Source organism: Carya illinoinensis, chromosome 8 (genome assembly GCF_018687715.1).
Source record: "Carya illinoinensis cultivar Pawnee chromosome 8, C.illinoinensisPawnee_v1, whole genome shotgun sequence".
Taxonomy (NCBI): domain Eukaryota; kingdom Viridiplantae; phylum Streptophyta; class Magnoliopsida; order Fagales; family Juglandaceae; genus Carya; species Carya illinoinensis.
The window spans coordinates 36,157,545-36,169,825 of NC_056759.1; the positions used below are offsets into that span (position 1 = coordinate 36,157,545).

At 34.8% G+C, this 12,281-nt stretch overlaps 1 long non-coding RNA gene across 1 annotated transcript; it reads right to left on the reverse strand.

The window, feature by feature from the left end:
* Positions 1-3,418: 3,418 nt before the first annotated feature.
* On the reverse strand, positions 3,419-6,158 carry LOC122317827. Its single transcript, XR_006244656.1, has 2 exons — positions 4,465-6,158; positions 3,419-3,851 (listed from the first exon to the last, which is right to left on the reverse strand). It is a non-coding gene; the product is annotated as an uncharacterized LOC122317827 (long non-coding RNA).
* Between the last annotated feature and the right edge of the window lie 6,123 nt (positions 6,159-12,281).

Consider the following 12,281-nt stretch of genomic DNA (forward strand, 5'->3'; position numbering starts at 1 on the left):
CCATTGTCAAAGCAGAAACCAAGTATAAGGTGGAGTGGAATATAAATATGGAAATGTATATGCTTAGACCAACTAAAGAATTGGATGTGTGTAACATTTGGTTGAAAAGATAATTCCCAGCTTTCTGGTAATTTTATAATGGTTTTGCACTAATAAATCAAGCTAAAAGGGCATGAAAGGGACAAGTTAAAAAAGGGCATAAACCAATGCAAGTAATTATAGAACTTAATTGGACTGATAAATCAAGCTAAAAGGGCATAAAATGGACGTGTTAAAAAAAGGCATAAATCAGTACAGGTAATTATAGAATATTTTGGACTGATAAATCGAGCTAATTGGCGACATGAAATGGACATGTTAAAAAAAGGCATATACCAATACAGGTAATTTAAGAATATTTTGCATGGATAAATAGAGCTAAAAGGGCATGAAAGGGAGATGTTAAAAAAATGCATAAACCAATACAGGTAATTATAGAATATTTTGGACTGATAAATTGAGCTAATTGGCGACATGAAATGGATATGTTAAAAAAAGGCATATACCAATAAATGCAATTTTAGAATATTTTGCATTGATAAATCGAGCTAAAAGGGCATGGAAGGGAAATGGTAAAAAAATGTATAAACTAATACTGGTAAGAGGCCACAATGGATAAATTATTGACAGTTATATTACCTTCACTTCTGAAGCAGTGGCAGTGGCAATGTTGCTGGTATTCTTTCACACCTGATGTTGTTTATAACGCCCAACAACAAGTGCCATGATGATAGTTATGGACTCTTCTATCAGTTCATATGTCAATATTGTTGCCTTAAAATCTTTTGTAGATACTTATCCCATTCGTCAATTCCATGGTCCATATAACTCTTGGTTCCAAATTTCTTTCCTCGGGGTATCTTTTAGCTAGACTAAACCATTATTTATATGCTTTGATAATAAAATCAAAAATTTTTTTGCATACAGAGGTACCTTGTGTTTATCAATTTAATAAAAATTCAGTAAATTTTATACTGTAAAAATAGTAGCATTTCTTTCTTTATCAACAAAATTGACTCATGTAACCGTAAACGATGAAGAATATAATACGCGGAATGAGTAAACAAGCATATCATAAAGATTCATACAGATGGCATAGTACTCTCCATTGATAATGGTATATTTTAACATGTTAGAATTGAAGTCTCCAAAATAGGCATGCTAAAATTATAATTAATTGGGTTTAACTTTATTTATTTCTTTTACCAGTGTTGTCCAAATTGTTTGGACACAAAGCTACATGTTGGCCAAATTCCACAAATTTATCTCAAGGTGCAGGTTAAAACAATATATTTAGTTTTGTCATAGCATGTTGCTTTCAGCCCAATACTTACACGTGTACTATACTTTCCCAGCTGCTTCATTATTAAAACAAAAGAAATACTAAACTAGATACATTTTAATATACAAGACTTTTTGTATTAGCCCTTTTAGTTTTTTCATAGCATGTTGCTTTAAGCCCAATACTTACATGTGTACCGTACTTTGCTAGCTGATTCATTATTAAAAAAAAATACTAAACTAGATATATTTTAATATACTAAACTAGAAGACCTTTGATGCCCGAAATACCACACAAAAGAAAATTATAGCAAGAATTGCGCCAGACAGTCCATATGTGGGAAAGTATTATTTGGGTTGAGGCGGGATTTTAACATTGGAGAGTAGGTGACCTCGCACCAGTCTCTGAGCTTGAAGTGACAGAAGCTTTACATCATTTCGTTGTGGGTACCAAAGGCCAGAATGTAAGGCAGTGCTCTAGTTTCCAGTGATAAAGAAGTAAGCAAGGAGAAGAAAGTTTATAATCTACATACCAAAGGATAAGTACTCACGGGGCGGTGACTCTTTCTCTCCTTACTATCACCACACAGTTCACATTTGGTTGCAAACTAACCAACAGAGACAAGAAAAGGTAAATTCTTTTTTAACCCCACAGTCACATTCTTGCCTTCACGAAGCAAAGACATATTTGGTTGATGGTTTTTCTGTGTGATATATCTTGTTCATAAAAAGATGTTCTTTTTTAAGAGGCATATATTTGGAATTAAATCTGAATGTTAACTCTAAAGACTAATTTTTCATATATGGTAGGAACTTTGATAGATATTAAGCTAAAAAAATTCATACTAGGGTTTGCATATAAGGATTAATTAGAAGAACATAGTGAAAAATATTTTCTTAAAGTTGTCATTGTTGGCCTATTGGTTAAATCAATAGTTTTTCAGGCATGTTGCTAAGTATAGTAAAGACATTACAGTAGTAGCATAACCTCTGGGGTGGTGTTTAGAAATCACCTCATTTAAATCCTTATGTTTTTTTGTCAAAGTAGAGGGCTTCAGTCCAGATATGTATGTTTTCACAATAATTAAAAGGAAAAAGTCCTTTGATTTTAAAAAGAGACCAAACTAATTCACTCCTGTTGAAACAGTTTTCACTTCCTGCTTGTGAAGAGGCAAGTTTAGTGAAAAAACCTGTGATTTTAAAATGTTGTCTTTGGTTTGATCTTCCTTTGACCTTTATGTGTTCAATCTTTTTAATGCAACAAGGTTGTGTCTTATACTAGATAAAGATTTGAAAGGAAGAGGGCAGTGTTAAACATGGGTGGATAGCAGCTCTCTTTATCACCAAATGATACAGAAAGACATTATAGCAGCTAATGTTTCTTTGTTTAGCATGCTTTAATCCCTTCTAATACCAGTCATGTAAGGCATGCTATGTCCTGGTTTAGTTTTACTTGACTCCAAATTTTGCGTCTTTGAAGGGTTCTTTTCTCTACTTAAGACGATGCTGAACTTGGATCAAAATCTTTCAATGTTCCTTTCCAAAATTGAAAAAAAATTGCTTGAACCCATTTGAGCTTGTTTGTGATCTCTCCCTACAGCCAAAATTTCCCTATTTTTGTACTTCAATATTTTATTTTAGCAAAAGGGCTAATTTCATGTGTGTAATAAACTGAAAATTCATGAGCAGAACTTTCTACAGTCATAATAATTACACAAATTATTAAGTAACAACATGTCAAAGATAGAGTAACATTAATTTCTGTAAAATTGAAGCTCATATTTTGTGAATGAAGTAAAGAGTATCAGCATATGATTGATGGTCATAGCCCAAGTCATGTAACGCTGATAATCATCTGCCATGTCTAGCTTGAATGTCCCCCTACTCGTTGTTAACACAATGAGATAACATGTATTATTCTTATTGGTTTATGAATCTTTATACAACTCAGCATGTAGGTCCAGCACAAACACTTCTTCTAGGCAAGGCTTATATCATGTCATTACAAATTATTCAGAATAGATGACATGATTTGTATTAGGGCATTGGTGGGAAAATATTGAACTATATGTTGCTATTTTTGTGAAGAGGTGACTTGATTTATACAAAAAAAAAAAAAAAAAAAAAAAAAAAAAAAAAAAAAGAGGTGCATTTATAATGATTTGTATTTTGTAACCTGAGGAAGTGATGTATATTTTCAGGCACATTCAAACATTCTTATTTATATACACACAATTATACATGGGGAATTAGGACTATACCAAGTTAGAAAAAAGTAACACAAGTTGGTATAGTGGTGATAACAATTGTAAGCATGAACATGTTCAAAGAAAACATGTTGATTGCTGTATTGTAATTATAGGAATATACATTGTAGGTATTAATGGTGATATCCGGAAGAAGAGGACAAAGGGGTTTACCTCGACTTCGACATCCACTCATAGTATCAAGCCCTATTGATAAAGTTCCAGATTTGGTGCCTCTGACAAGAAGCCTAAGTGATGAGGAGGATCCCATAGTTGATACCTCATCTGAATCAGTACCAGCAATGGGCGTCGAAGAGTCCATCCACGATGTACAACATGATGAAAATTAGGGGGAAAATAGCATAGGTTTGTCAGTTAAAGGTTATGATGTTCATAACATGTATCTTTACTCATTGTTGTTAATTTGGTTAGCCATGCTTCTGTGTTAATAACAAGTATATTAACTTCGTTGATGCAGTTCCACCTATAAAAAAATGAGGCCGAGGGTCTATTAAGGGTATTGCATTTGAAAGGTTAAGAAAGTTGGGTAAGATCGCTTTAAATATAAAAAATAGGCATAGGGGTCTATCATGCAAAAATGCCACAATATTTAGTAGTCAAGTGAGCTGGATTATAAGAGTACATGCAGATATGCGACATGCAAGTTGGAGTGTGGTAGACGACAAGGAGAAGCATGAGCTCATCAATCGAGTTAGAGTAGGGTTTTAATATACATGCCTATTGCTTGTTATTTATGATTCAAAGTGGTTATTTTTCGAGTGACAAGAAGTATGTGATATGAAACAATATCTTTGCAGGCTGACTTCGTGTTGGATTGGAATAGAGACAACCATTGTAAAGCTGTAGTAAATGCACTGCTGATAGGTACAATGTTTACCATTATGAACTACACAAGCACTACAAGAAATATGCTTCGCATGAGGAGGCACTAGCTGGTCGGAAGTCATTGGCAGAGCCACATGTTTGGGAGTGGCTACGTCAAATGTGGGCCAGCTGAAAATTCAAGGTAAGTATGACTAGTGTTATAATCATGATGGGAAAACTGTGCATATATTGTTATTTTTTCCTTTTATATCTGTCATCTATATATATTTAGTTACGTTGAGGTATTGAGTACATAAGTGTAAGTGCATGACAATATTTATTTTGTAAATTTTCAAGAGTAGTCTCATAGGAACAGTAATAATAGGCAAAAATAGAAGATTAAACATACATGTGGGAGAAAATATTTTGTTAGGCTTATGGAAGAAAGGGTAAGATATGTAGTGTTTAAAGTGAGTGTGGCATGTTTTGATAAAAGGGATTGAGCCTTAATTAATATAAATTTTACTTGAAGGGTGAGAATGCATGGAATATGATTGCATTTTACAAAAATACACACTGGTCAAGTCAAAAGGGGAAATTTATCAATGCAACAAGTGAACACAATTATGTGAGTTAGCTGATCTTTATTTTGATTTCTATTTATATAATGGATTGCAATGGCTGACCTAAAATCATGGTTTCCTTCTATTGTATGAAATTTCAAAATCTGATGCTAGAGAGGTTGAATGGGAAAGAGACTAAAGATGATGTTGATGAAGTTGCTGCTGATGTTTTCAAAGAGGTGTTAGGGTTCAAAAGTGGCTATGCCCAAGGGCTGGGCCACTCAGTCATACTTGAGCCCACCCCGTTCTTGCAAAAGAACAAGGCATTTAAATGTATTACCGAGAAGAATGAAAGGAACAAGGAATCTGCAGACTTATACAATAGTAAACTAGAGGCACTTTTTTTGGGTGATATGGCTGATCTACACAAACAGTTTTTTGAGCATGACAAATAAATAATTTCCATGAGATCACAGTTGGAGTTAAGTAGGGAGTCTCAACAAGAGACTCAAGGATATGCATAACATCTCTCATATGGGCAAGTTTTTTGAAGAAGGTCTTGGGGATTTTTGTAAGTTTTTTTCCCCTTATGAAAATGGAAGTGTTATAAATGCCAATGTATTGATGTATAGTGTGGGCAGGTTGGGGGTGTTTTGATAAAAAGGTTGGGAGGTGGTTATATAAATGGGCTTTTGTGTTTGGAATATATAACCTGTATAATATGGAAGTAGGACCTTGATGTTTGGTGCTGTATGCATCAGGTAATAGTTTTCATCAGAATGAGTGAGTATCCAATCTCATTACAGTGATAAGTAGTGTTTGTAAGGCTCTAGATATTCATTACCTGAGTGGGTACAGTTTTTAAGTGAATTATTTTTTTCATGAACGGATACACCAGCATGCATCACTGGATCTGCATATCCAAGGGTTCTAGTAGAATACCGTTTTCTGTGATGAAGGCCACTATTTCGTCATGGTTGATATTGAAATAGCAACTACCAAGAGAAGTGAAAAATATAACATGATTGCGCAATCTCCAGATCCATTGATGGTATATGTTAATTTCTGACTTTCTTGGTTTATTGTTGCGACTAAACTTTGACTCAAATTAATGAATCAAAAATCTAGTGCAGTTTTACCTGCAAGTATACAGGCGTTGTAGTATCTTACAGGATCGAATCCACAGGGAAAGTTGCTTAAAATTAAACTTATTGAAAAAAAGTGTGAAAGACTTCACAAAGAGAAAACAAGAGGATAATATGTACAATGGATGGAAGAGGTTACTAGTCATGGACTAGATTCATATTTTTAGATTTGTGATTGTCGGATTGGAATGTAAATGACTAACAGATTAAATTCAGAGATTAATAAAACTAAATTAAGAACTAAACTAAATTAGAAAATAATTGACAAAACATGTATTGAAAATTGAAAATGCATAAAACCAATAATCTAGGATTCATCACAAATTCTCAAATTAAACCTTAGCAATTGTAATCACTATTAAAATGAAAACTTAATGAAACAATAAAAATAAATAACATGAAATAAGTAAGCAACAAATAAATTACCCAACTAAAACAAAAACAAAAGCTCTCTACCAAATCCTTCTTGCAATAAAGTAAACTAGTACACTTAATTAACAATTCCAAAACAATTCTTAATACTTAATGAAAATTCTTAAAACAACAAAGCATTGTAGGCAAAAACAAAAACTGCTCAATCTATATTAAGAAAGAAAAGTCAAAGAAAATGGAATGAAAATTCTGCTACCTAAACGGAAGAGAAAGAAAATAAACTCAAGGTTGCCCTACGGCTATATATGGAAAGAAAACTCAAACGAGAAAATAAGTGCAAATTCAAGAACTTAATTGCTCAACTGTAGCCGAATGAAAAATGCAAGAAACAATGAAACAAGTTTAGGCTACTGCTGTAGCCGACTAGTCTTCTAAATGCAAATAAAACAAGTAAACAAAAACTAGACTTTCGTGGTGCTGCTGCTGCTTCTAAATGGAAGTGAAACAAGTAAACAAAAACAGAAATAAAACAAGTCAAAAACAAAACTGAAAACTTCTCGTGATGCTGCTAGCTTCTAAACAGAAAATAAATTAAGAAAACAAAAACTGAAACTAAACAGAAAATAAGTTAAGATAACAAAAACTGAAACTTGCTGCTGAAACTAAACAGAAAATAAATTAAGAAAACAAAAACTGAAACTTGCTGCTCGAGAACAACTCTACTGCTGCTTCTTCTCAAAAACAGAAAAATGAAATAAGTAAAACAACTGAAATAAACTGCCCGAGCTCAAGGTCTGAACGAAAACAAAATAAGAAAGCAAAGACTTCAAGCTAAGCTACCCGAGAGAAACTCCCCTCCGTATGAAAGCAAAACCAGCTGCACCAAAACCAGAAAACTCCTCCTCCGTATGAAAGCAAAGCCAGCTGCTTCCAACTAAAACGAAAGAGCCAGTCGATCCCATAAAATTCTGCTCCCCCTAGCTACACGAAAAAAAACCCCACTGCAAAGTAATTCTCTCCGTATCAAAGTAAAGCCAGAAGTTCCCCTCTATCAAAGTAAAGCAAGAAGTCCCCCTCTCTCAAAGTAAAGCAAGAAGTCCCTCTGTATCAAAGCAAAGCCAACAAGAAGAAGAATACCACCAGCCGCCCTCTCCACTAAACGAAAAAGTAAGGAAAACAAAATCGTTCCCCCGGGACCAGCCCTCTCTCCACTCAAACGAAAAAATAAGGGAAGCATCTCACGGGACCAGCCCTCTCTCCACTCAAACGAAAAACGAAAAAGCATCTCACGGGACCACTCTCTCCACTCAAGCCCCCCACCTCCACGAAAAAAATAAAAGCTAACATAGCACTCCAGCCGTGGCCCCTGCATGTCCGAATGATGTCTGAATTGCTGTCATGCATGTGTGAGTGCTGCAGCAGCTGTCCGAGTGTGGTTTGTTGAGTGCTGCATCGTGTGAGCTGCATTTGAGCTGCATGTGCATGGTCTGTCCAGGTTGCTGCACTTTGTGATGCTTTTCTGCGTGTGTTGTGTCCAAAAATGGTCTGTCCATGTGTGCATCGTGTGAGTGGGTCCTGCTGTGCTGTTGGCTGTCCGAGTGAGGTGCTTCTTCTGCTTCTGCTTCATCTGCTGCTACTTTCCATCTCGTGATGAACAACAATTTTTGATGAGCTCATAAATAGACTCCATCCCAGCCAAAGCAGCACGTATATTCTCCTCCATGTAGAACAGAAGCAAGAAACTTCCGGTACTCTTCTTCATCGTCAACAGTTCCAATTGGATTTATTTGAACTGAAAATAAAAATAACACTCAAAAAAATAAATTAAAAGAAAAATAGATTATCACAAATAAACTATATATGTGAGGAAATATTGTCCCATTAAATCATAGTTATAAAATTAAGCATAAACATAATATTAATCAATTAAAAATCGCAACTCGTATTTATGCTTATTAACTATTTTTCCATCTAAAACCAATAATAATGTCATGATGAATTTAAAATACATTGGTTTTAAATAGCTAAAATATGCAATATTTCAGCTCAATCATTTATTATAGAATTAACATCATATCTCAATGATGTTGTTATGTTATCCAAAAGATAGACCACATGTTTGTTTAAAATATATTGATTTTGGTATTGACTAGTGGGTTGAAAGAGTAATTAGCTAGAATTAATAGGTGGGACTAATGTTCATGGAAGGTATTAGTCAGTTAACCACCTTCATTTGGCTAGTTGCATTTTTGACATATTGTAACAAATATGTCAAAATTACATGTTCAATATCAAGCTTCAAGTTATATATAGGCTTATGAAATAGTTAGAGCAAAAAATAATAAAGTCATGAATTTAAGAGCAATTTTCTTTAAATTTAAAATGAGGATTGTGAAGGAACTTTGCCTGCTAGCCTTTCACGTGTTAGAGACATCACTCCCTTGGTCACCACAAAGTTGGGCATCTTTATGGAATACTTGCAAAAACATGAATAATGTATTGTTTTTGGTTAGGATTGGGTGCAAAGTTGATGTGATGACCCGATTTTGAGTGTATTTTCGCTGAAATGGTTGTTTTTATTTTAATTAATATATTAGTTATTTATTTTATTTTATTTGCATTTTAAAATTAGTTTTTAATTTATTTGATGTTGTGTTTTATTTCTTTTAGTTGTTTTGTGGTTTTTAATCTCTTTTGGCGGTTTAGTTTTGTTTCCCGGAATGAGGATTAGACCTCATCTTTTCCCTTCATCTCTTTTTCTTTTTCCTTTTCTTTTTCCTTTTTCTCTTTTTCCTTCTTTCTTTTTCCTTTCTTTTTCTTTTTTTTCTTTTCTTTTCTTTTTCTCTCTTTCTCTCTCCCCGATCGACCCCCCCGGCCTCTCTCTCTCTCTTCTCTCTCCTCACCCACGGCCGAAAGCTCCTCACCGTCGACCCATCGCCGTCCGGCCACCGTGGGCGACACCACCCCCACCATCCTCTTCGTCTCCCTCCGGCGCACCACCCCACCCAAGCTCACCCCCAACCGGCCGGCCGTTTGGCCTGAAATCCTCCTCAAAGGCTGCACGGTTTTAAATAGCTAAAACATGCAATATTTCAGCTCAATCACACCCCCCAACTAGCTTTTTGCTAATCCTTGAGCAAAATAGTGAAAATTAATTGAGATGAATATTGCATAAAGCTCGAAATTCAAACAAAAACAATCAAACATAATTCTGAATTCTCACAAAATAATTGATTCGTGACTACTCAACACCATGAGTTGTATCCACAAGGAAAGTCTCAACAATTGTTCACATAGAATTAGGGCAAATATCTTAGAACTCGGATATGTGTGTGTGGCTAAACTTCTGTGTGTTCCTCACTAATAAACATGATTTATCATAGGATTTTTCAACCTTAAGATTAATAATTATTGATTCTAACTACCTCAAAGCCTAAGGGACTAGCAGTTTTCACGCCAACTCTGTTTAAAGGTTGAACATTCAACCCCCAAAGTTTTGGGTAACTGTTTCTAGCCCTTTATTCAGGAAAAATTACACGATTTTTTTCTTTTTCTTTTCTTTTCTCTTTTTTTTTCGTTTTTTTTTTTTTTTTTTTTTTTTTTTATATATATATATATAAGGCTCGGTAGTCCTGCAGTTTACTTCTCCTGTTTTAAATCAATGAACATTAATGAGGAACACTACAAGTGTAAGTATGTGCAAAATGTTCTTTCAAAACTTGCCCTTCATTCTATATAAATTATACTAATTCTCATTTTTGTAAATATCGCATCCCGGTGTTTCAAGTCACTTCTCAACAAGATATGAGGCATCATAAGTCATGTTCTATGCTTAAGGTTGAAAATAGATCTTCACAAAATAATTCCGCTCAACTACTCCACCAAGATACTCAAATCTAACAAACATGCCAGAAGTGTGTGTTAATCGTTTATGCACCTCACATATTTTATTTTATTTTATTTTTATTTTTATTTTTATTATTATTATTATTTTTATTTTTATTTTTTTTTAAAGGAATTTAACACATTTTTAACAGAAAACCCTCCCCCCAACTAAATGTGGCATTGTCCTCAATGTTCAGCAATGAATATTCGATGATGTATGTTATACAGACATGAATTTGAGCAAGATAAACACTGTAGAATATATATTGAGACGAAAATGATTAAACAGAGAGGAAACAAATTCACTTGAGATATTCGAGCGTACACAAGGAGTAGATTTCTGTCAAAGTAAAAAAACACAGAAAGCAAAAGAAAGAAAAAAAAACAAACAATGCAAAACAAGCAAGAAAGTAAAAGAAAATTTTTTATTTTTATTTATTTATTTTTTATTTTTTATTTTTTACATAAACTTGAGGTTTTTCGCCTCAAGTTTGAGACGCTCATGCTCTTCATACAACATCAGGTCATCCTTAGCCATGGGAACTGGCAAGCGGAATGAAGAATCTAAAAGAGACTTCAACTGTCTATTCTTCTGCCGTTCGATTCCTTCCCTTATGTGAGCCTCTTGAGAAATTCGTTGAAGTACAACGATTTGTTCTTTCAGCCTTTCAACCTCATTGTTTTTGGCTTGTACCCGCTGGGAGAAAGCAACAATGGAGGATGAGTAGCGAGTCCCAAGACTCACCAGGTCGTAGATAGCATCTGAGTCCGACCTATTAGCCATACTATTATTTTCTAATTGCAACATGGCACTAATGGTGGCTGCAGAAAGAACAGGAGGTTGAGATGCAGAAGGCCTCATGGATTGATCTAGAGGAATATTTGAGGAATGAGCCATTGACAGAAGAATAGAAGGCTTAAAAACGAGAATGTTGAAAGTATGCAGATGAGTTTATAGAGATGAGAATGAAAACTTGATGCGGATTTGATGAAGTTCACGACTGATTTTATAGAGGTAGTACAATGAACCAGACGAGCTATCATCCACGTCAAAAAGTAATGTGATTTCGGTGAAATGACAACTCGGAGCCTCAAATCCCGTTTTTCAACAACATCATGTGATTTTTTCAAATCTCTAGCCACTCTTGTCAGGTCACGGACGGATCCAACTATTTTTTTAACTTTCACATTTCCAGCCGCTCTTGTCAGATCACGGACGGATCCAACTATTTTTTTAACTTTCACATCTCCAGCCGCTCTTGTCAGATCACGGACGGATCCTAACTATTTAACTTTCAACTCTCTACAGTGTCTACTAACGCACCGTTTTATTCAAAGGTTGAATTATGCATGAGGGTGTGCTAGTTCTAACAGGCTGAAGATATTCTCGAAGTGTCCTGTTTGGATTCCCCATTTCTCTATCATGTTTCTCATTTTCAGCCATGATGCTATCAGTGCCTGATGATGATTAGAAGATGATGCAGAGCTAAAAGATGTCAATGATTCTGTCCTAAACAATCGAGATGTATGGTCTCTAGTCCAACCAGTCATACAAACAGGAGCAGAAAATCAAAGACCATGAAAAATAAACAAAGCGAAGGGAAAAAGTTTAGATGTCACCCAGGCTGTGAAGAGATTCACAGCTCCACGAACGTCCTCTCAGCAGTAGATGAATGCTCTGATAAACGCCAGTTGTCCCCGGCAACGGCGCCAAAAACTTGACTCGGTTTCGAATGTGCTTCCAAGTGCAGAAGTGTCAAGTTGTATCAAGGATAAGTCCAGGATCGTATTACACAGGGACAAAGGGTTATCAGAGCATATATGAGATTTTTGGGTAACATGGTGTCGATTATAAGAGATGAAAATAAAATTAAAATGCAATGCAAAAAGATAATCGAAATTGAAATTGGAGTTTCTTAAGAAAA